The sequence below is a fragment of the Chiloscyllium punctatum genome, chromosome 6 (assembly GCF_047496795.1).
Source record: "Chiloscyllium punctatum isolate Juve2018m chromosome 6, sChiPun1.3, whole genome shotgun sequence".
Taxonomy (NCBI): domain Eukaryota; kingdom Metazoa; phylum Chordata; class Chondrichthyes; order Orectolobiformes; family Hemiscylliidae; genus Chiloscyllium; species Chiloscyllium punctatum.
In genome coordinates, this window is record NC_092744.1 from 24163608 (window position 1) to 24186301 (window position 22694).

A 22694-nucleotide genomic window follows, 5' to 3' on the forward strand; every position below is an offset into this window, starting at 1 on the left:
TCAGGCTAACCTGTCTGCATTTCAGATCGCTAGTATCCTTTGGACGAAAAATACATCCTCTTAATCCTTGTAATGTCAGACAGGGAGAGAGGGGGGTAAGAGACAGAGGTTGGAGTGAGGGGGAGGGAGGCAGAAGGAGAGAGAAAGGGAGAGGGAAGAAGGAGGTGGAGGGGAAAGAGACAGCAGTGGAGATGGAGAGGAAAGAAATAGAGAGAGACAGAGACGGGGAGAGGAAGAGGAAAAGGAAAGGGGAGAGGTGAGGGGATGGAGGGAGTGGACTTGAGAGAGGGGGAGGAGAGAGATACAATAGAAAAATGGGGGGGGGAGAAGAGAAAGGAATGGCAAAGAGCAGGAGGAAGAGAGGTCTTTTTAATAACATTGAGAGCTTTTTGAAATTCTAAGCAACTTAAGAGGGCTTCAGTGGGTGGCACAATGGCTGACTGGCCAGCACTGCCACCCCAGAGTGCTAGGTTCGATCCCAGTCTTGTGTGGGTTTTGCACATTCTCCCTGTTTCTGCCAGTTGCTCCAGTTTCTTCCCACAGTCCAAAGATGTGCAGGTTAGGTGGATTAGCCATGGGAAAATGCAGGGTGACAGGTTGGTGTGGACTTGATGGGCTGAATGGCCTGCCCCAACACTGTTGGGATTCTATGATTCAGTACAGTGTCCTATAGCCACTGTTTTCAGATGGCAATCTGTCTGAAATGGACAGATATTTCTGTGGGCATTCTTCAGTGATGTTCTCACCAGAATGCAGCACGCCAGCTGTAAGTAACCACTCTCCGACATCACTCAGTGGGGTTTTTTCATGTGGAACAGGCTGCCTGTTGCTTGCAATCAGTGCTCAACTTCAAAAGCAAACCTCGAACGATCAGAAGTTGGATGAAGTTTTTTTGGGAATCCAGAAGACACAGTCTCCAGACTCTGTCAGGATCAAGGAGGTTTTCTTTTTTCAGGCTTGGCTGAAAGATTCTATCACGTGCTTCCTGCAATAAAAAGCACTCCACCAAAGATCTGTGCTGTCTGCGTGGCTCAGCTGGTTAGAACATTGACTAGCTGACCTGCACATTGCAGACAGATCTCAGGCTCCATCTGGCCTGACTTACTGATTCGCAATGTGAGCAGAAGGAAAGCCCATAAAGTGGTTCAGTGTGTCGCACGCTCATCCTTCAAGTGTAACGGTCGTGGGTTCAAATCCCACAACCAAGACTTAAACCCCAATAGTCCAGCACTGTTGCTTCATTCCCTTATGCTGCCCCAGTACTGAGTGAATGCGACACTGTTGGAAATACCTCCTTAAGGGGAAGCATAAAATGTGAGCCTGTCTCTGCTGTGGATGTAATACAGACCCCGTGCAATTATATCGATGGGGAGCTGGGAAACTCTTCGCCAATGCACTGAGGCCAATATCTAAGCAACACTTCTAAGACAGGTGGGAACATAGGAAGTGGGCGTAGGAGTAGGCAGTTGTGCCTATCAATCCAGCGAGATCATGTATATTGGCTGCTGGATTGTCTCAGTGACACACACTTTGAAGCACAGAACCAGGCCATTTGACCCAAGCAGGCCATGCCACTGTTTAAGCATTGTAACAGGTCAAATACATATCATTGTCTGTACGGGGTGTCTGGAGCTGGAGGAAGGTTCCATATACAGGTAAATGCAAATCCTTTCTGCCCCTTCCCCGAGGATGGCTGACTGCTCAGATGGCAATGTCCATTGCTTGAGCAGGGTAAGGAGAAGCAACAGGACTTTGCAGTCGATTCCAGTAGCCCCACCAAAGATCACATCTTGGACACAGAGGGTGCTTTGTGCTCAGAGGTGGGCAAGGTAATGGCTTTAAACATCTCAAAGCTCGGCCTTCAGAGCTCACAGCCATGAGTGCCTTAAGGAGCTCAACTGAAAGACCACTGATGGATCCAGTTCACATTTAAATCTCCACTCGTTGTTTAGAGGGAGGGCAAGTGGAAGACATGGGACTGAAGGATACAGCTGGGGTCAGAGATGACAGCGCAGTGAGAAACAGAGAAAAATTATCTTCAACTCTCACCAAGGAGTGAAACCAAATCATTAGCCCATGGAAGTAATACACAGGAGCCAGCTACACAGTGACAGACCTGTCCCCACCAGTACTGTACCCCAGAGTTACACAGTGACAGACCTGTCCCCACCAGTACTGTACCCCAGTGTTACACAGTGACAGACCTGTCCCCACCAGTACTGTACCCCAGAGTTACACAGTGACAGACCTGTCCCCATCAGTACTGTACCCCAGTGTTACACAGTGACAGACTTGTCCCCACTAGTACTGTACCCCAGTGTTACACAGTGACAGACCTGTCCCCACTAGTACTGTACCCCAGTGTTATACAGTGACAGACTTGTCCCCACCAGTACTGTACCCCAGTGTTATACAGTGACAGACCTATCCCCACCAGTACTGTACCCCAGAGTTACACAGTGACAGACCTGTCCCCACCAGTACTGTACCCCAGAGTTACACAGTGACAGACCTGTCCCCACCAGTACTGTACCCCAGAGTTACACAGTGACAGACCTGTCCCCACCAGTACTGTACCCCAGTGTTACACAGTGACAGACTTGTCCCCACCAGTACTGTACCCCAGTGTTACACAGTGACAGACCTATCCCCACCAGTACTGTACCTCAGAGTTACACAGTGACAGACCTGTCCCCACCAGTACTGTACCCCAGTGTTACACAGTGACAGACCTGTCCCCACCAGTACTGTACCCCAGAGTTACACAGTGACAGACCTGTCCCCATCAGGACTGGGTCCTGGTGTTACACAGTGACAGACCTGTCCCCACCAGTACTGTATCCCAGTGTTACACAGTGACAGACCTGTCCCCATCAGGACTGGGTCCTGGTGTTATACAGTGACAGACCTGTCCCCACCAGTACTGTACCCCAGTGTTACACAGTGATAGACCTGTCCCCATCAGGACTGGGTCTGGGTGTTACACAGTGACAGACCTGTCCCCACTAGTACTGTACCCCAGTGTTACACAGTGGCAGACCTGTCCCCACCAATACTGTACCCTAGAGTTACACAGTGACAGATCTGTCCCCACCAATACTATACCCCAGTGTTGTACAGTGACAGACCTGTCCCCATCAGTACTGTACCCCAGTGTTACACAGTGACAGACCTGTCCCCACCAATACTGTACCCTAGAGTTACACAGTGACAGACCTGTCCCCACCAATACTATACCCCAGTGTTACAGTGACAGACCTGTCCCCATCAGTACTGTACCCCAGTGTTACACAGTGACAGACCTGTCCCCACCAATACTGTACCCTAGTGTTACACAGTGACAGACCTGTCCCCACCAATACTACACCCCAGTATTACACAGTGACAGATCTGTCCCCACCAATACTATACCCCAGTGTTATACAGTGACAGACCTGTCCCCACCAGTACTGTATCCCAGTGTCATATTGTGACATGCCTGGCCCTCACCAATGCTATAACACAGAGTTATACACAATTAAACCTAGGCCCGCCAGTAATAACACCTAAAATTATACACTGAGTGTCCTGCCCAGATTAATACTGTGCATCACTTATTTTACACATCTAGAAGTTTGGGATTATCATTGACTTAAAACTGAAGAGAACCAGCCTCATAACTATTGTGGCTATAACAGCAGGTAGGTGGCTAGGATTCCTGTGGCAAGAAATTCTGCTCCAACATCTCCCCAACCCCATTACCCAAAGCTTGCTGCTATCTGCAAGACTAAATATAGGAGAATGTTTTAATTCTCTGCACTTGCCTGGATGAGTTCAGCTCCAACAACACTCAAGACGCCTGACACCATCCAGGACAAAGCATTCTGCTTGATTTGCACCACATCCACAAACATTCACTGCCTTCACCATCAATACTCAATAGTAGCAGCACTGTGTACTGTCTACAAGATGCACTGCAGCAACTCTCCTGTGATAGTGCCTTCCAAACCACAATCTCAACCATCTAGAAAGACAAAGGCAGCAGATCTAAGGGAATAGCACTCTCCTCCAAGCCACTCACCCACTCGATTTGGAAATATACTGCTTCCCCTTCAGTGTTGCTGCAGCAAAGATCTAGAACCCTCTAACAGCTCTCTGGGTGTCGCAACATCAAATAGACTGCAGTGATTCAAGAGGGAAACTCACCAACACCTTCTGCAAGCGAATTAGAATGGGCAATAAATGTTGGTCTAGCCAGAAACATTCATGATTGAACAAATTATAATTCAACTGAACTTTGTGGGGAAGTGTTACATCCCCTTCACAGTGCACCACTGACTTGGCCACAATTAAAGCAATGTCTCTTTAATTGAGAGAAACATCCAAAACTCTGAGTTCAGTCAATTGTCAGGGGAAGTCCAGTCTGATGATGAGTAGCCTCAGCTCTGGGTCATGTTTAGATTCCCTTACAGTGTGGAAACAGACCCTTCAGCCCAACAAGACCACACCAACCTTCCGAAGAGTAACCCACCCAGACCCATTTCCCTCTGACTAATGCACTTAACACTATAAGTGTGACAATGAAAGGTGAGAATGCAGGGCAAGGCAGACTGCGCTAGAGACAGCATTCTTACATCAGGCAAGGAAAACGCTTTTTTATTAATTCATGGGACTCAAATATTTTGTCTTATTTATTGGAGGGATGAATTATTACTGGCTGGGTCAACAGTAAATGTTAATCACTAACTGAATGGGAGTGTGGTTTAATTAGCAGGGTAAGAATTATTGATTGTATTGCTGAAAAGAGAGCCATAATGTCAAAGATTTTTATTTTGCACTCATCAAGACAGATGCAAGTATGCCAAATTCCAAGGGAAATAATAATTTATATGCATGAGTAACAGACTGCTGATCTGTTGGTAAGTGGATCCTTATTAGCTGAGGTATTGCCACGGAAAATGCACAGCGAGCATTTACCATAAACTTTTATCTTAATTGAAAAGTTGCAATGTGTGGACAAATTCCTTCTCTCTGTTGTTCATATAGTATAAATTGTTGTTCCCTTTGAAATTTAGTATACTTGCATCTGTTCCGATGAATGCAGAATGAAAATATTCAACAGGATACTTTTTATTCAGTAATACTCATGTTCTGTGCCATCACGTGACTGTCCTTATCTGTACAGAGTTGCAGTTTATTCAGCAAGCTAAAAGCTAGGACAGACAGAGTCGTCATCTCTGGGTTGTTGCCGATGACACGTGACAGTGAGGCAAGGAATAGGGAGAGAGTGCAGTTGAACACGTGGCTGCAAGGATGGTGTAGCAGGGAGGGCTTCAGGTATTTGGACAATTGGACTGCATTCTGGGGAAGGTGGGACCTGTACAAACAGGACGGGTTGCACCTGAACCAGAAGGGCACCAATATCTTGGGGGGTAGGTTTGCTAGCACTCTTCGGGGGGGGTTAAACTAATTTGGCAGGGGGATGGGATCTGGACTTGTAGTCCAGCAAGTAAGCTAGCTGTGTGTCAGATGTCCAAGACTGTAGGGAGGCTGTGGAGAAGGTAGCACAGACAGGGAATACTTGCGGACGCAGAGATGGGCTCAAGTGCGTATACTTCAATGCAAGGAGTATCAGAAATAAGGTGGGTGAACTTAAGGCGTGGATCTGTACCTGGGACTACGATGTTGTGGCCATCACAGAAACGTGGATAGAAGAGGGACAGGAATGGCTGTTGGAGGTTCCTGGTTACAGATGTTTCAGTAAGATTAGGGAGGGTGGTAAAAAAGGAGGGGGGGGTGTGGCATTGCTAATTAGAAATGGTATAACGGCTGCAGAAAGGAAGTTTGAGGGGGATCTGCCTTTGGAGGTAGTATGGGCTGAAGTCAGAAATAGGAAAGGTGCAGTCACCCCTTGTTGGGTGTTTACTATAGGCCCCCCAATAGCAGCAGAGATGTGGAGAAACAGATTGGGAAACAGATTTTGGAAAGGTGCAGAAGCCACAGGGTCGTAGTCATGGGCGACTTCAACTTCCCAAATATTGATTGGAAGCTCTTTAGATCAAGTAGATTGGATGGGGCGGTGTTTGTGCAGTGTGTCCAGGAAGCTTTTCTAACGCAGTATGTAGATTGTCCAACCAGAGGGGAGGCCATATTGGATTTGGTACTCGGTAATGAACCGGGACAAGTGATGGGCTTGTTAGTGGGTGAACATTTTGGTGATGGTGACCACAATTCTGTGACTTTCACCTTGGTTATGGAGAGAGAGAGGTGCGCACAACAAGGTAGATTTTACAATTGGGGGAAGGGAAATTACAATGCTGTAAGACAGGATTTGAGGAGCATAAGTTGGGAGCATAGGCTGTCAGAGAAAGATGTGGTGGAAATGTGGAACTTTTTCAAGGAGCAGATACGACGTGTCCTTGATATGTATGTACCTATCAGGCAGGAAAGAAATGGTCGTGTGAGGGAGCCTTGGTTGACGAGGGAGGTTGAATGTCTAGTAAAGAGGAAGAAGGAGGCTTACATAAGGTTGAGGAAACAGGGTTCAGACAGAGCAGTGGAGGGATACAGGATAGCCAGAAGGGACCTGAAGAAAGGGCTTAGGCGAGCTAAGAGAGGGCATGAAAAATCCTTGGCGGATAGGATCAAGGATAACCCCAAGGCATTTTATGCGTATGTGAGAAACCTGAGAATGACGAGTACGAGGGTAGGTCCGATCAAGGACAGTGGTGGGAGACTGTGTATTGAGTCGGAAGAGATAGGAGAGGTCTTGAACAAGTACTTCTCTTCAGTATTTACGAACGAGAGGGACCGTATTGTTGAAGAGGAGAGTGTGAAACGGACTGGTAAGCTAGAAGAGATACTTGTTAGGAAGGAAGATGTGTTGGGCATTTTGAAAAACTTGAGGATAGACAAGTCCCCTGGACCTGACGGGATATATCCTAGGATTATGTGGGAAGCAAGAGAGGAAATTGCAGTACCGTTGGCAATGAACTTCTCGTCTTCACTGTCAACAGGGGTGGTACCAGGGGACTGGAGAGTAGAGAATGTTGTGCCCCTGTTCAAAAAAGGGAATAGGGATAACCCCGGGAATTACAGGCCAGTTAGTCTTACTTCTGTGGTAGGCAAAGTAATGGAAAGGGTACTGAGGGATAGGATTTATGAGTATCTGGAAAGACACTGCTTGATTAGGGACAGCCAGCACGGATTTGTGAAGGGTAGGTCTTGCCTTACAATTCTTAATGAATTCTTCGAGGAGGTGACCAAGCATGTGGATGAGGGTAGAGCAGTGGATGTAGTGTACATGGATTTTAATAAGGCATTTGATAAGGTTCCCCATGGTAGGCTTATGCGGAAAGTCAGGAGGCATGGGATAGAGGGAAATTTGGCCAATTGGATAGAAAACTGGCTAACCGGCCGAAATCAGAGAGTGGTGGTAGATGGTAAATATTCAGCCTGGAGCCCAGTTACAAGTGAAGTTCCGCAGGGATCAGTTCTGGGTCCTCTGCTGTTTGTAATTTTTATTAATGACTTGGATGAGGGAGTCGAAGGATGGGTCAGTAAATTTGCAGATGATACGAAGATAGGTGGAGTTGTGGACAGTGAGGAGGGCATTTGTCATTTGCAAAGGGACTTAGATATGATGCAGAGCTGGGCTGAGGAATGGCAGATGGAGTCCAACCCTGCCAAGTGTGAGGTTGTCCATTTTGGAAGAACAAATAAGAATGCGGAATATAGGGTTAATGGTAGGGTTCTTAGTCAGGTGGAGGAACAGAGGGATCTTGGGGTCTATGTACATAGATCTTCGAAAGTTGCCACTCAGGTGGATAGAGTTTGTAAGAAGGCCTATGGAGTATTATCGTTCATTAGCAGAGGGATTGAATTCAAGAGTCGTGAAGTGATGCTGCAGCTGTACAGGACTTTGGTTAGGCCACATTTGGAGTACTGTGTGCAGTTCTGGTCGCCTCACTTTAGGAAAGATGTGGAAGCTTTGGATAGGGTGCAGAGAAGATTTACCAGGATGTTGCCTGGAATGGAGAATAGGTCGTACGAGGATAGGTTGAGAGTTCTCGGCCTTTTCTCGTTGGAACGGCGTAGAATGAGGGGTGACTTGATAGAGGTTTATAAGATGATTAGAGGAATAGATAGAGTAGACAGTCAGAAACTTTTTCCCCGGGTACAACAGAGTGTTACAAGGGGACATAAATTTAAGGTGAAGGGTGGAAGGTATAGGGGAGATGTCAGGGGTGGGTTCTTTACCCAGAGAGTGGTGGGGGCATGAAATGCACTGCCCGTGGGAGTGGTAGAGTCAGAATCATTGGCGACCTTTAAGCGGCATTTGGATAGGTACATGGATGGGTGCTTTGTCTAGGATAGAAGTTCGGCACAACATCGTGGGCTGAAGGGCCTGTTCTGTGCTGTATTGTTCTATGTTCTATGTTCTATGTAAAGCTGTGTCCTGTGTAACTACATGAGGATGGTGTTTCACAGAAGGATAAGGATTGCTCACTGAAAATATATAGAATCAGTGTAATATTCAGCATTATAAGGGTTAAGGGCAGAACGTGTCAGAATTTAGATTTGCAATTATGATATCAGTCACCAGGGTGACATTCCGGGATTGATGGCCACAATCACTGATTGGAGGGATTTCTCCCAACCGTGTGCTATAGTTAGGAGTTCACTGCTCCATCACCTTGCCATACACGGGCGGCACAGTGGCACAGTGGTTAGCACTGCTGCCTCACAGCACCAGAGACCTGGGTTCAATTCCCGCCTCAGGCGACTCTCTGTGTGGAGTTTGCATGTTCTCCCTGTGTCTGCGTGGGTTTCCTCCGGGTGCTCCGGTTTCCTCCCACAGACCAAAAATGTGCAGGTTACGTGAATTGGCCATGCTAAATTGCCCATAGTGTTAGGTGAAGGGATAAATGTAGCAGAATGGTTCTGGGTGGGTTGCGCTTCGGCGGGTCGGTGTGGGCTTGTTGGGCTGAAGGGCCTGTTTCCACACTGTATGTAATCTAATCTAAAAATTCCCCAAAAGCACAACTTTAATCCTCCTTAGACAACACAGCCAAAATACTGACCTCGACCACCTAGAAGGACAACAGCAGTAGATATCTGGGAAGAGCACCACCAAGTTCTCTCCAAGCCACTCTTCATCCTGACTTGGCAATATATCACCAGTTCTTCAGCATCACTGGTTCAAAGTCCCGGAACTCCCTTCTTAACCACTTTGTTGGGTATCTATAGCCCAAGGACTGTAGCCGTTCATAAAGATAGCTAAGTATCACCTTTTCAAGGACAATTTAAGGAAGGTCAATCAATGCTGAACTTGAGACTCATATTTACATTCCTAGGACATACCAGTGTGATGTACTATCAACATCCTGGGGTTACCATTGACCAAAAACTGACTTGGGGACTCTTCATATAATTGGTGTGTCTGTAAGAGCTGGTCACGGGCTCAGAATCTTGCAGAGAGCAACTTACCTCCAGACTCCCCAAAGTCTGTCCAAAAGGCACAAGTCAGAAGTGTGACAAGTTCATGTCCGACAACACTCAAGTAGTTCAACGCCAACTGGCACAAAGTAATTCGCTTGATTGATACCTCATCTGTCACTTTAATTATTCACTCCATCCACCCTTGATGCCTAATGACAGCAGTGTGTGCCATCTACAAGATGGACTGAAAAATCACCAAGGCTGCTTTGATAGCACCTTCCAAAACTATGAACCGCTGTCATCTAGAAAGATGAGCAGCAGATAAATAAGAACACCTCTCTCTGTATGTTCCCCCTCCAAGCCACTCACCATCCAGACTTGGCATTGTGGGTAGACTACAATAAATGGACTGCAGCAGTTCAAGAAGATAACTCACCTCCACCTTCTCAAGGGCAACCAGGGAGAGGCAATGAATGTTGGAGTCCAAAGAAGTGCAGATAAGGTGAATTGGCCGTTCTAAGTTGCCCATAGTGTTGGGTGAAGAGGGGATGGGGTCTGGGTGAGTTGCTCTTCGGAGGATCGGTGTGGACTTGTTGGGCCAAAGGGCCTGTTTCCACACTGTAAGTAATCTCACCTCATTTAATCCAATCTACTGTGTGAAGTTCTGGTCACCACAGTATAGGTGCAAAAGAGGTTTGCCTGGATGTTGTCCGAGGGTACAAGGTTAAATGATCAGACATGATTATGTTGAATGGTGGAGCAGGCTCGAAGGGCTGAATGGCCTACTTCAGCTCCTATTTTCTATGTTTCTATGGTTTAAAACAGAAACAAAAAGGACTGATGTTCTGATGGAGTGAAATTTAAATCTGAATCGTTGATGGTAAGGTAAATTTCAGTGTGCATTCAATGTTAACCTAACATCTAAACATATGAATTGGAAGGAGTAGGCCATTCAGCCCCTTATGCTTACTCCACCATTCCAGAAGATCACATTATTTGACAAGTGTATGTCTGAGCTGAAATAACCTGGGGAAGAAGTGGTAATGAAGGATAGGATTTAAGAGTATAAATGCCTTGGACAGATGTTGGATGAATTCTCATCGACAATTTCCTGGAGGGATAGGTGGCTAACGTAAAGAAGAAGCAAATAGGATTATGTGTTTTATAGACAGTATCACCAAATACAAGAGTTACGTATGAAATGGTGATGTTTTGGTGAGATTACAATTTGAGTATGTTGTGCCATTTTGGACATCTCAATCATAAAATTGATATTCAAACCATTCAGAGTGGATTCAGTGGAGGAAAGCAAGATTGGAACTTAATGGTTATGAGGAGAGACGAGATACTAGGGCTATTGCTGCAGCACCAAAGGAGGTCAGGAGGAGAGATATTGGAGTTTTTTTTTAAAACTATGAACGGAATTACTAAAATTCAGTTCAAAGTGCAGACTCTCTGGCTGATGAGTCAACGACAAGATCAGATTATTTACAGTACTGAAATAGGCCCTTCGGCCCAACAAATCCACACCAACCCTCCAAAGAGTAGCCCACCCAGACCCATTCCCCCTGACTAATGCACCTAACACTATGAGCAATTTAGCATAGCCAATTCACCTGGCCTGCACATCTCTGGATTGTGGGAGGAAAGCAGAGCACCCAGAGGAAACCCACACAGATACGGGGAGAATGTGCAAACTCCACACAGACAGTCACCTAAGGCAGGAATTGAACCCAGATCCCTGGTGCTGAGAAGCAGCAGTGCTAACCACTGAGCCACCGTGCCACCCAACTTGAAAGCATTTGCATAAGAATGATGGGTCAGATTTGGACAAGGGGTTTTGGAGCACAGACTACTTCGAGATTTGCTGAGGCAGATATTATTGTTTCAGAGAAAATGAGATGAGCATTAGAAACAAAAGATGACACAGGGCAATGGGGAGAGGATGGGGCAATGGCATTATTTTGAGATTGATACATGGTTACAGGCAAAGCACGGGACAGGGAAATCGGTTTGGGGATTGATACAGGGCTATCGGAAGAGAGCATGGCAGTGGGATTGGTTTAGGATTAATACAGCGCTGTGAGAATGAGTGAGGGAACTGAATTAGTTTCACATTCGTCCAGCAAAGTACTAGTACACACAGAATGGGCAGAGTGGCCTGCTCCTGAACTGGAAAACCTTTATAACAAACAAACACGAATCCACAACTGGGTAACATATCACAGCAGCCAAATCAAATAAATAGTCCAATTAAAATAGTTTTGAAACTGACACCATAAGTCTTTGAAAAAGGTAAGGACTCACTGCCAGAAATGATGTACGTAACATGGTTTATATTGACATTAAAAGCTGCAACATTTGCAAGAAATTATTAAATTAAATATCCTATAGCGGTCACCGGGTAAGGACTGTCTCAAACAAAGGAATGCCCCACTCTGCAGAGTCACAAAGGTCTCCAGCCTCCTAACTTCATAGAGACCGAAATCCATCAGTTTGTGCTATTCCCGTTTGCAAACAATTTATTAAAAGTGACCACAGAACGAGCCATTTGCAGAGCACGCCAGCACTTGCTGTTGGTTCACTTCTAATCTGGTGATCAAAGTGCAACAGATAGGCATCAGGGAAACTATTATTAGAACCAGCCAAATTAAATTTGATTTGTTTGGATAAAAGATCAAAACAAAAAGGTAAAGCGTTAATTCCAGTTTTTTCCTGAGGCTGCAAGCAAGTTTTGTAAGGTACTGTCTGCTCCCCCTCAGAAGCATGAGGAAGAAAGTCAAACAAACCAACAGCTGATGAAACCCAAAAGTCCAGAGTTATTTCAACAGAAACAACCCCCCTCTTTATAATGAATTCTACATGGTGGCAAGAATTGATGGTCTCTTGTTGATTTACACTCAGAAACCAGTCACAGGGACTGCACTATGAGAGCAGCCTGCTGGAGGCTGAGTAAAGATACTGATTTATTGCCTGTATTTATGTTGAACACTGATAAACCTAGGGGAATTTGCAAAGAATGAATGAAAGATGCAAAATTGGTTTCTAAATGTTATATGAGTTACTGGCATTATTTCGAAAAGCTCAAACCTCTGAAAATAAAAATAGCCGCTTCTCACATTACATGTAATTTGAATGTTAACCCATGTTGGGCAAGAAAACAATGGTTTATATATTTCCACCAGGGTAAGTCAGAGACCGACTTGACACTGACATTTTTTACAAACCCACTGACTCCCACAGCTACCTGGATTACACCTCTTCCCACCCCACCTCCTGTAAAAATGCCATCCCGTATTCCCAATTCCTCCGCCTCTGCTGTATCTGCTCCCAGGGGGACCAGTTCCACCACAGAACACACCAGGTGGCCTCCTTCTTTAGAGATCGCAATTTCCCTTCTCATGTGGTTGAAGTTGCCCTCCAATGCATCTCATCCACATCCCGCACCTCCGCCCTCAGACCCCACCCCTCCAACTGTAACAAGGTCAGAACCCCCCCTGGTCCTCACTTTCCACCCTACCAACCTTCGCATTAACCATATCATCCGCCGACATTTCTGCCACCTCCAAATGGACCCCACCACAGGGATTTATTTCACTTCCCACCCCTTTCCGCTTTCTGCAAAGACTACCTGGTCTGCAAAGACTACCCTCCGTGACTACCTGGTCAGGTCCACTCCCACCCTCCCGTCCTGGCACCTTCCCCTGCCACCGCAGGAATTGCAAAACCTGCACCCACACCTGCACCCTCACCTCCATCCAAGGCCCTAAAGGAGCCTTCCACATCTATCAAACTTTCACCTGCACATCCACCAATATCATTTATTGTATCCGTTGCTCCCGATGCAGTCTCCTCTACATTGGGGAGACTGGATGCCTCCTCACAGCACGCTTCAGGGAACATCTCTGGGACACCTGCACCAACCAACCCCACCACCCCGTGGCCCAACATTTCAACTCCCCCTCCCACTGTGCCAAGGACATGGAAGTCCTGGGCCTCCTCCATCTGACACCTGGAGGAAGAACGCCTCATCTTCCGCCTTGGAACACTTCAACCCCAGAGCATCAATGTGGACTTCACCAGTTTCCTCATTTCCTCTTCCCCCACCTCACCACAGTTCCAACCTTCCAGCTCAGCACTGTCCTCATGACCTGCCAATCTCCCTTCCCATCTATCCGCTCCACCCTGCCCTCTGACCTATCACCTCCATCCCCACCCTCATTCACCTATTGTACCCTTTGCTACCTTCCCCCACCTTCCCCTCTGACCTATCACCTCCATCCCCATCCCCATTCACCTATTGTACTATTTGCTACCTTCTCCCCAGCCCCAACCCCCCCATTTATCTCTTCACCTTGGAGGCTTCCTGCCTCTATTCCTGATGAAGGGCTTTTGCCCAAAACTTCGATTTTCCTGCTCCTCGGATGCTGCCTGACCTGCTGTGCTTTTCCAGCACCACTCTGATCTAAACTCTGGTTCCCAGCATCTGCAGTCCTCACCTTTGCCTAAGTCAAAAGACATTCTGGCTGCATCCTTTCCTCAAGTAATTCTATGCATATCTGCCTCTGTCACAGATTCTTCAACTCATCACCCCACATTTACAGGGGGGCTTCCTCAGATACATGCGCACAACTCTCAGCAGTATCACCAGTGGTAATCTGGCAGAAATCAAACTCTTGGCCTTTGAAGATTTTAATGCGAGCAGGGAATGAAACGAAAATCAGGTAAATGAGGTGATGCGATGGGCAATGTCCCTGTCTCTGACCCACTCCAAAACTTGAATGGCCGAGGAAGATGCAGTCATAATGTGGCGAAACAGGTCGAAGATCAGTTCAAAATCCTTCCAAATTAAGTCAACGGCAGATGGTATGACTGCAAAAATTTTCAGTGATGGAAAGAAGTTAGAGTTTCTACCAGAAGACCATAAAATTTAGGAGCAGAATTAGACCATTGGGGGTCAAGTCAGTTCCACCATTTGATCATGGCTGAAATGTTTCTCAAATCCATTCTCCTGCCTTCTCCCTGTAACCCTTGCTCCCCTCACGAATGAACAACTCTGTCTTAAATACACTCAATGAAATGACCTCCACATGCCTCTGTGGCAATCAATGCTACAGAACATCCACCCCCGAGCTAAAGTAATTTCCCGTCATGTGGGCTGCAAGGTGGCTCAGTAGTTGGCACTGCTGTGTCTCAGCACCAGGGACCCGGGTTCAATCCCACCGTCAAGCAACTCTCTGTGTGGAGTTTGCACGTTCTCCCCATGTCTGTGTGGGTTTCCTCCTGATGCTCCGGTTTCCTTCCACAGTCCAAAGATGTGCGGGTTAGTTGGACTGACCATGCTAAAATTGGCCCTAGTGTGCAAGGATACACAGGCTAGGTGAATTAGCCATGGAAAATGCAGAGTTACATGGTTAGAGTAGATGGATGGGTCTGGGTGGGATGATCTTTGGAGGTTTGGTGTGGATTTGATGGGTCAAATGGCCTGCTTTCACACTGTGGGGATTCTATGATTTGCTGCTCAGTTTGAAAGTGTTGTCCCTTCACTCTGAGGCTGTGTTCATGGGTCTTAGCCTCTCCTAGTAGTGAAAATATCTTCTCACTCTCAGTATTCTATAACTTTCAAACAGATTTCCCCTCACCCTTCTAAACTCCACTGAGTACAGACCCAGAGTCCTCAACCACTCCTCATACTCCTCATACCACTCCTTCATCCCTATGATCATCCTTGTGAATGTCCTCTGAACCTACGCATACTTCCTTGGATACGGGGCCCAACACTGCTCACAATTTTCCAAATGCAATCTGACCAGAGCCTTATATAGCCTCAGTAATACATCTCTGCTCTTGTATTCTAGCCCACTCGCAATAAATGTTAACATTGCATTTGCCCTCCTAACTACCAAGTACACCTGCATGTTAACTTGAAGAGAATCCTGAACTAGGACTCCTAAGTCACTTTATACTTCAGATTTGTAAAGCCTTTCCTCATTTAGAACATAGTCAATTTCTCTATTCTTCCCACCAAAGTGCATAATTTCACATTTTCCCACATTGCATTCCATCTGCCTCTTCATTTCTCAATCTCCTAGATTGTCCCAAGTCCTTCTGCAGCTTCCTCACTTCCTCAACAGTACCTGTCCCTCCATCCACCTATCTTTGTTCCTTCTGCAAACTTAGCAACAATGGCCTCAGTTCTTTCATCCAGATCATTAATGTATAATGTGAATAGTTGTGGTCCCAACACTGAAGCCTGTGGAACTCCACAAACCACCGGCTGCCATCCTGTAAAAGACCCTCTTATGCCTCCTCTCTGCCTTCTGTCAGTCAGACAATGCTCCATCCATGTCAGTATCCTACCACAACCATGGACTTTTATCTTATTCAGCAGCCTCCTGTATGGCACCTTGCCAAAGGCCTTCTAGAAATCCAAATAGATCACGTCCACTTGCTCATTACCTCCTTAAGGAGTTCTAACAGATTTGTCAGAGATGACTTCCCCTTTTACCTCATTTACCACCTTCTGGGAAAAAGAGTAGGAAGTGACATCACCATAGGAAATGATATAATCACAGCAAATGATATCACCAACCCAAGGAAATCTAAACACATAAATAGAAAGCGGGTCACTAATACCAGTGCTTCACCAGAGGCTCACTGGTGATGTTACTGAGTATAGTGATGAAACATGGACTCTAACATTTTACCAATGACTGAGGCAGGCTAACTAGTTTACAGTTTCATTTTTTCTGCTTGCCCCACCCCCACCCCGGATGTTACATTCACTATTTTCTCTGGGACTCTCCATCACTATCCATAGGTTCAGCCTGCACAAAGACCTGTAACAGCACATGCTGCCACTTCATGGATAGTGTGGACGAGATTGCTACCTACAGCATAAGGTTCAATCCCTGGTCCAGCTGGGATGACTTCAGGAACTGCCTCCTTGCCCTCTCCAAGATGGAGACCATAGCACAATGGATCAGCTCTGGCTTTGAGCAATGAATGATGAAAAGGAAGGTTAAGGTGGGATCTGCAAAGGGCTGAAATTCTGCTTCACCAGGTCCCCACCCTGACAGAGAAGGTGGAAAAATCATCTCCCCATTATTCACAGGCTGGATAAAAGATCGGATCGGAATGGGAAGAATCACTTTGACTATTTCCTGTGATCTGTGCTGCCACGGAGTATCACTCATTGCTCTTTAGGTTGTAGAAATACAAAACTCCTCAATTCACAGACTGAAATTCTCCTCTGTTGGAGGGAATGTTGAATCATTCCTTGAATATTTGATCAGGACAGCATAGAGGAAGTTTTACTTTGTATCTAGCTCAATGCTATACCTGTCCTCTGAGTGATGGGGACAGTGCAGAGGAGGCTGTAGTCTAGAACTAACCCTATGCTGTATTTGGCCTGTGATTGTTTAATGGAGTCAGTGTTTGGGTCTAAATTCCTCTCCAGACATGATGACATAATCCATGATGACATTGCCAATGCAACATCGGGGACATTCTGCACTGTCAGAGATACTGTCATTCAAGTCAGCTTGAAAGTCAAGGCTCGATCTGCCTTCTCGAGTACACAGCAAAGATAGCAGATGAGAGTCTGCTAGATTCGAAACGGTAGCTTGCTTTCTCTCCATGGATGCTGCCTGATCCGCTGTAGTCTCCAGGAGTTTTTTCAATAAAGTTTGTACAGTGTTATTTTACCAGTGGCGTGGTTGTCTCTGGCTTCTCCATGTTCCAAAATTTAACACCCAACATCACTAATCTGTTACCACATTTCTATTTGTGGGATCTTGCTGTGTGCAAATTGGTTGCTTCATTACAACAGTGACAACACTTCACACTATGCTTCATTAGCTGGACAGCCTTTTGATGCCCCGAAAGGTGCTACAAAAACGTAGATGTTTCTTTTCTTTGATCTGGGATCTAGTGCCTCTTGCTGGGTGAAATGTGTAAGGCTGAGTTCAGGGCAGGAGTGATCCAACTGTGAAGCACTCTGTCAGTCAAATACAGTCACCGAGACAAAGGGACCAAAGAGAATTAAAGTGCCCCACCCCCTCCCCCACTAAGGAGTCGACCACCTCAGGGCGGGATGAAGTGGGCAGCAGAGATAGCGGAAAAAGAAAAGACAGGGGCACCAAAATGTGACTGCATCAAAATTCTTCTTGGAGAAAAATGAGAAATTCCAATGTCCTGTCACAACCCCCTGTGGGAATTGTAGCAGAAATGCTCTGGGAGAGTTCCAGCCCTTTGTCAACTAATGATCACATGATACCTTTTAAAATTCAGTGCTGTCCATCCATAGACCCCATTCCAAAATTAATCCAACCCCTCAGGATTAACCTCAAAGACAGGCATTCCAACCTCACTGCCTTCAATAATCCTGGCACTGACTCAAGACACAAATATTTCTGGAAGCAAGATTTATATTAATATTTTCATTTTTTTTATTAGAGGCCCTCACTGTACAATTTTCTCCCTTTCCCCCCTTGTCCTGTTACGTTTTAATCGATTTCCTTGTTCGCTTTTCACACACTACCAAAAAGAACTTTTCCAAGTTTTGCCAAGTCTGGAGAGACTGGAGACGTGGAAGGGCTGAAACTGATCACAATGAACGAACTTGTTTGAAACTGACTTGGAAATTGACAGGGAAACGAGCGATACACTGGAAAATCTACAAATGCAAGACACATTGGAAATACTGTAGTCTTTTTTAGGTGGTGGGGGGGGGGGGGGAAACAAAAAAAAGAGTTCCGTGGAATGTAACAGATTCCATCACAGACACACAAAGAACGACCTGAGCCGCTGGGGTTGGTTGGAATGGGAGGAGTAAAAGAACAGGTCCAGAAAAAAAGATACATATTTATATTTTAGATGAACTTTTTCAAACTTCTCATTATAATGCAGACTTTTTACCAGCCAAGAACGACAGCTCATTTGTATGCAACTTAAAAGGAGGGGGAATCAACATATTTTCATTTCATTTCAGACCCCTGCCTGTCTCTATTCCTCCAATATGTCCCATAGATCCAGATTTTTTTTTAATGCTCTAGGCTGTAGATTTTGGATGTGACTGCCAGCCACACCTGATGCTATCTGGATAAAGTCTCAATTCCCGTCTCTCCCTAGACTAGTTCTCTCCTGCCGTCTGCAATTGTAGTCTAACCTTAAAAGCAGTCTGTGCTCCTCAGCACAATTCCTCTCCGTGACTTTCCAATTGTGCTTTTTACAAATTAACACAACAAAAACACAAAAAAATCGTATTTCTTTCCTCTGCCCTTTTTATATTTGAGGATTTATTTTGTGGGGGGGGGGGGGGGAGAGGAAGCTGCACTTCATGAGGTTTTGTTTTCATTTGTGCAGATGAGAGAAAGAAACAGCAAAAATAAAATAGCAATTTCTGTTTAAAACGGCACACGAGCCCTTCGACTTTGACCCATGCGACCTCTGACTCACAGACGCTTATAGAAGCTGAAATTTACACAGGTCTCCCAGTTTATTCTCTTTGTCAATTCACCTCCCCCCCCCCCCCCACCACCACACAAACACCACCTTCCCCCCGCCCCCCCCCGTCGGGAATTAGGAGAGTCTGACTGGAATGCGAGGCTACGATGGGAAAGCAGTAACTGTGAGGCATACACTGCATTTTCCTTTGCAAAATATTTTTAAGTTTTGTTTTCAAAATAGAATCAATCGGCAAATGGAAGGAGAGGGATCGAGAAAAAAATTAACACATGGTGAAAAATCTCATGACGTTTGCCAAGATGTTCTTTTTCTCCCCTCAAGTCGAGTGATTTATAATTTTAGCAAAAACCAACGTTTTCTTACTGCCGACCCCCCCCCCCCCAAAAGTAACTACTGGCCTCGGAGTTAATTAGGAAACGCCGCGCTTTCTCAAAAGAACAGACGTTTGTAACCACAAGTTCTGCTCCAGACTGGAATGCATCTTCAGAGGGAACGCTGTTAGAATCTGCACACATTCTCCACCGCACCGCCCCCCCCCCCCCCCAACCTCCCAGAACGTGACAGAAAAAGAAAATTAAGAGAACAAATCTTTAAAACCGATTCCGCCCCCGCACACAAGTAACATAAAATCCCCCTCTGGATCAGAGGCTGGCTGATCGGTTGTGACAAAAGCCTTTCTTTTGGTCTTTTTTTAAGGAGAGATTCCCGATCAAAACTTTCAAAAACTTTTTTTCCCCCCAAACTCTCTCCCCCACCCCCTCCAAAACGGGGTCGAGCTACGGGGCTCACAGAAACGTTTACTGTCTGCACTCACCCGGGGGTAAAGAAATCCAAACCTCATTTCACTGCAAAAGCTGGGGATAAGAGTGAAGAAAAAGGATGTGAATTTCAGCCTCTCTCCCTCCGCCACCGTCATTCCCCGTGGAGTTTCTCTTTCAGAAGCGCCTTACCTCTTAATTTAGACTCTGTGTGTGTGTGTGTTTCCCCCTCGCTTGCAAAGCCCTGTGCTTCTCCAGTAGGCATTAAATGCCCTCAGTTACAAATCCCTTTGCTCAGAATAGGGAGACTGGCGAACAGAGGAGCTCTCGCCATGTTACTGTCTTCTGGTTACACATTGCACCAGTTACTGTTCACATCTACCGTATTCAGGCTAATAGACATTCAAACCTTGAAGACAAACAGACATTCCCACTGCTCTCCCCCCGCCTCCTGCAAGACAGTTCGTACTTGTGGGCTGCCCGGTTTCCTATTCCGGGAGGGATCGTTAAACTCACTGCCCCCTCCCTCCCAAAAGCAGCAGAAAAGGAAGATAAATTCATCGGCTGGGTTTCGCCCTGTGGGGTCGCACCTTTTGGGGGGGGGGGGGGGAAGCATACCCAGACCAGGAGGGAATCGCACACAGCAGATACACTACATTCCTTGTCCCGCCCCTCCCCCCTGTCTCTTGGCTGCGATCCGCCCCTTCTCGGCCCGAATGGCCGCTAGTCGGCTATTCGACCACGGGAGCCTTCACGCGGAGTTCCCATCCTTTCTTCAGCTAAGGACCTTGGGGTGGGGGGGGGGGGGGGGGGGGGGTAGGGGGGTCGTTATGGCAATCACTGGTTGACATGGAGGGCGGGGTCAGTGTTTTACTGACAGATTTACACGTCTTTAAATCACGGTTAGCCTGGAAACTGAGACTGTCTACCGGGAGAGGCAATCTGCCGGAGAAGGAATGGGGGAAAGGCCGTGAGACCAGGGATCAATCTGTCTTCTACGGTGTGCCACTGCTTTGAATGGGGAGGGGAGTGTTCTCTGGGTGACCTGGGTAACATCCACCTAACATCCCTAAAGCCAATCTCAACTGGTCTTCAATAGTACAACATTGAAAAGGCATCTGGATGATTTTATGAATAGGAAGAGTACAGAGGGAGGTGGGCCAAATGGGTCTAAATTAGTTTAGAATATCTGCTCAACGTGGACGAGTTAGACTGTCGCGTCTGTTTCCGTGCTGTACAGCTCACTGACGTTATGCTGTCACTGGACCTTGCTGTCCACAAACTGGCTTCCTTATGTCACAAGTTATATGTACTGTCACCAATAATTTCTTGGTACACTTTCCACACATGGTGCAGTGTGGATGAGGATAGCCACCTTCTGGTCTAACCAGAAGAGTCTCTGGTAGGAAACAAGCTATCAATTATTGGACCTTTCCAACTATTTACAAGGTCCAAGGATATTTTGAGGCAGACTGTTAAGAGAAATCTGGCTTTGGTCTGAGTTCTTCTTCAAGATCCACAGCTGCTCTCCCCTCCAGTTCTCAGTGGGGGTGATGGAGTTCAATCAGGATTAACCCTTTCAGACCCTTTCAGGCCCTTTACACAGCAGTGACACTTTCTTTGTTCTATGCTCCAAAGTGCAATTACATACAACTGAATGCCTTACCACCCCAAAATCACCGTGACTTTTTTTTTTGCATTTTTAAAAAACTTCTATCCACCACCAATAAAAAACGCCCATGTCGCCAATTCAGTATTTACAAGCGAAGCCCAGTATGGGCAATGCAAACCATCAAAAGGGAAGGGGTGGCTACACTTTTCAAAGTGCTTCAGGCTGTGGAATGATTTGTAAGGTCCACAAACCACAAGTGGTGCTACAGAAATGCAAGTTCTTCATTTCATGAGTTTTCAGTTTTCACAACTGATTAATGAAAGAGCCTATTGTCTCAGCCAATGTCAGTCCTTTACATCAGATTTTAACACAGTGCTTAAAAGTAAGACGTTTTCCTCTACTTTCATGGCTGTTGTGTGAAATTTGCTATTCAGGTCAAGAAGATGTGACATTTGACTACTGACCTATGCTGTGTTAATGGCTCCCAGTAGACCTGCTCCAATTGGCTTCACACTTGCCTGAGTTAAAGATTAAATATTGACCAGGATTTCTGTTCTTGGGTGATAGTCTTCCTGGCAACTAAATACATCTCAACCCCCAGAGGACAAACAGGACCAGGTATAATATGACGAGCTTCTGTTTTCACATACTTTAAAATTCAAACTGTTGATCATTTCTTTAAATCTAAAAAAAACCTTAATCAGAAGAATTCTCTTTCAGGACACATCCGTCTTTCCTAAAATTACACAGCTCACAAGAAGCCATTTGCGTCCATCGAGCTATCCAATGAGTCCCATTCACTTTACCTTTTCCCCCAACGACTGGAAAATCTTCCTCTTTTCAAGTACTTACCTAGTTCCCTTTTGAAAGTTATGACTGAATCCGCTTCCACTGCCCTTTCAGACAGTGCATTCCAGTTCACAACACATTGTGTGAAAAAGCAAATTCTCATCATCCTACAATTCTTTCTCACCAGTCTTAAATCAATTTCTGTCTGGCTACTAGACAGTTTATTTTCTCTTTACTGTCAAAATCCTTCATGATATTTGATATCTCTATTAAATTTCCCCCTAACCTCTTCTGTTGGAAGGGAGAACAATCCCAGTTTCTTGTTCTGCCTGGGATAGTGATGGAGTTGGATTCCGTAGGAAGTTTCAAAGGACAGCAGGATAATTGAAGTCCTTTATCATGAGGGCTATTCTATTAAAATTTCTTTTCAGTTCTTTTGAGGTTGTCCACCCCCTTCTCTGTGGATTTATCAATATGATACAGTTCCCCAGGTAATGGATGAATACAGCACAAAATGTGAGACCATTTTCAGCTGCTTCATCAATGACCTTCCCCCCATCATAAGGCCTTAAGTCAGGATGGTCATTGGTGTTTTCACAATGTTCAGCATCATTCACTGCTCAGATACTGAAGCAGTCCATGTTCAA

At 45.9% G+C, this 22694-nt stretch overlaps 1 protein-coding gene across 2 annotated transcripts in view; it reads right to left on the reverse strand.

Annotated features, from left to right (window-relative positions):
• Nucleotides 1-20108, reverse strand: part of fndc3ba (fibronectin type III domain containing 3Ba) — a 343026-nt gene extending 322918 nt beyond the window's left edge. Inside the window, exon 1 of one of the 2 annotated variants that reach the window (XM_072572145.1) lies at nt 19839-20108. The gene's annotated coding sequence lies outside the window, so the exon portion shown is untranslated. Of the gene's footprint in view, nt 1-19702; nt 19804-19838 lie in introns of those variants that run through there. The other variant, XM_072572146.1, reaches the window with a different exon arrangement.
• Nucleotides 20109-22694: the final 2586 nt, after the last annotated feature.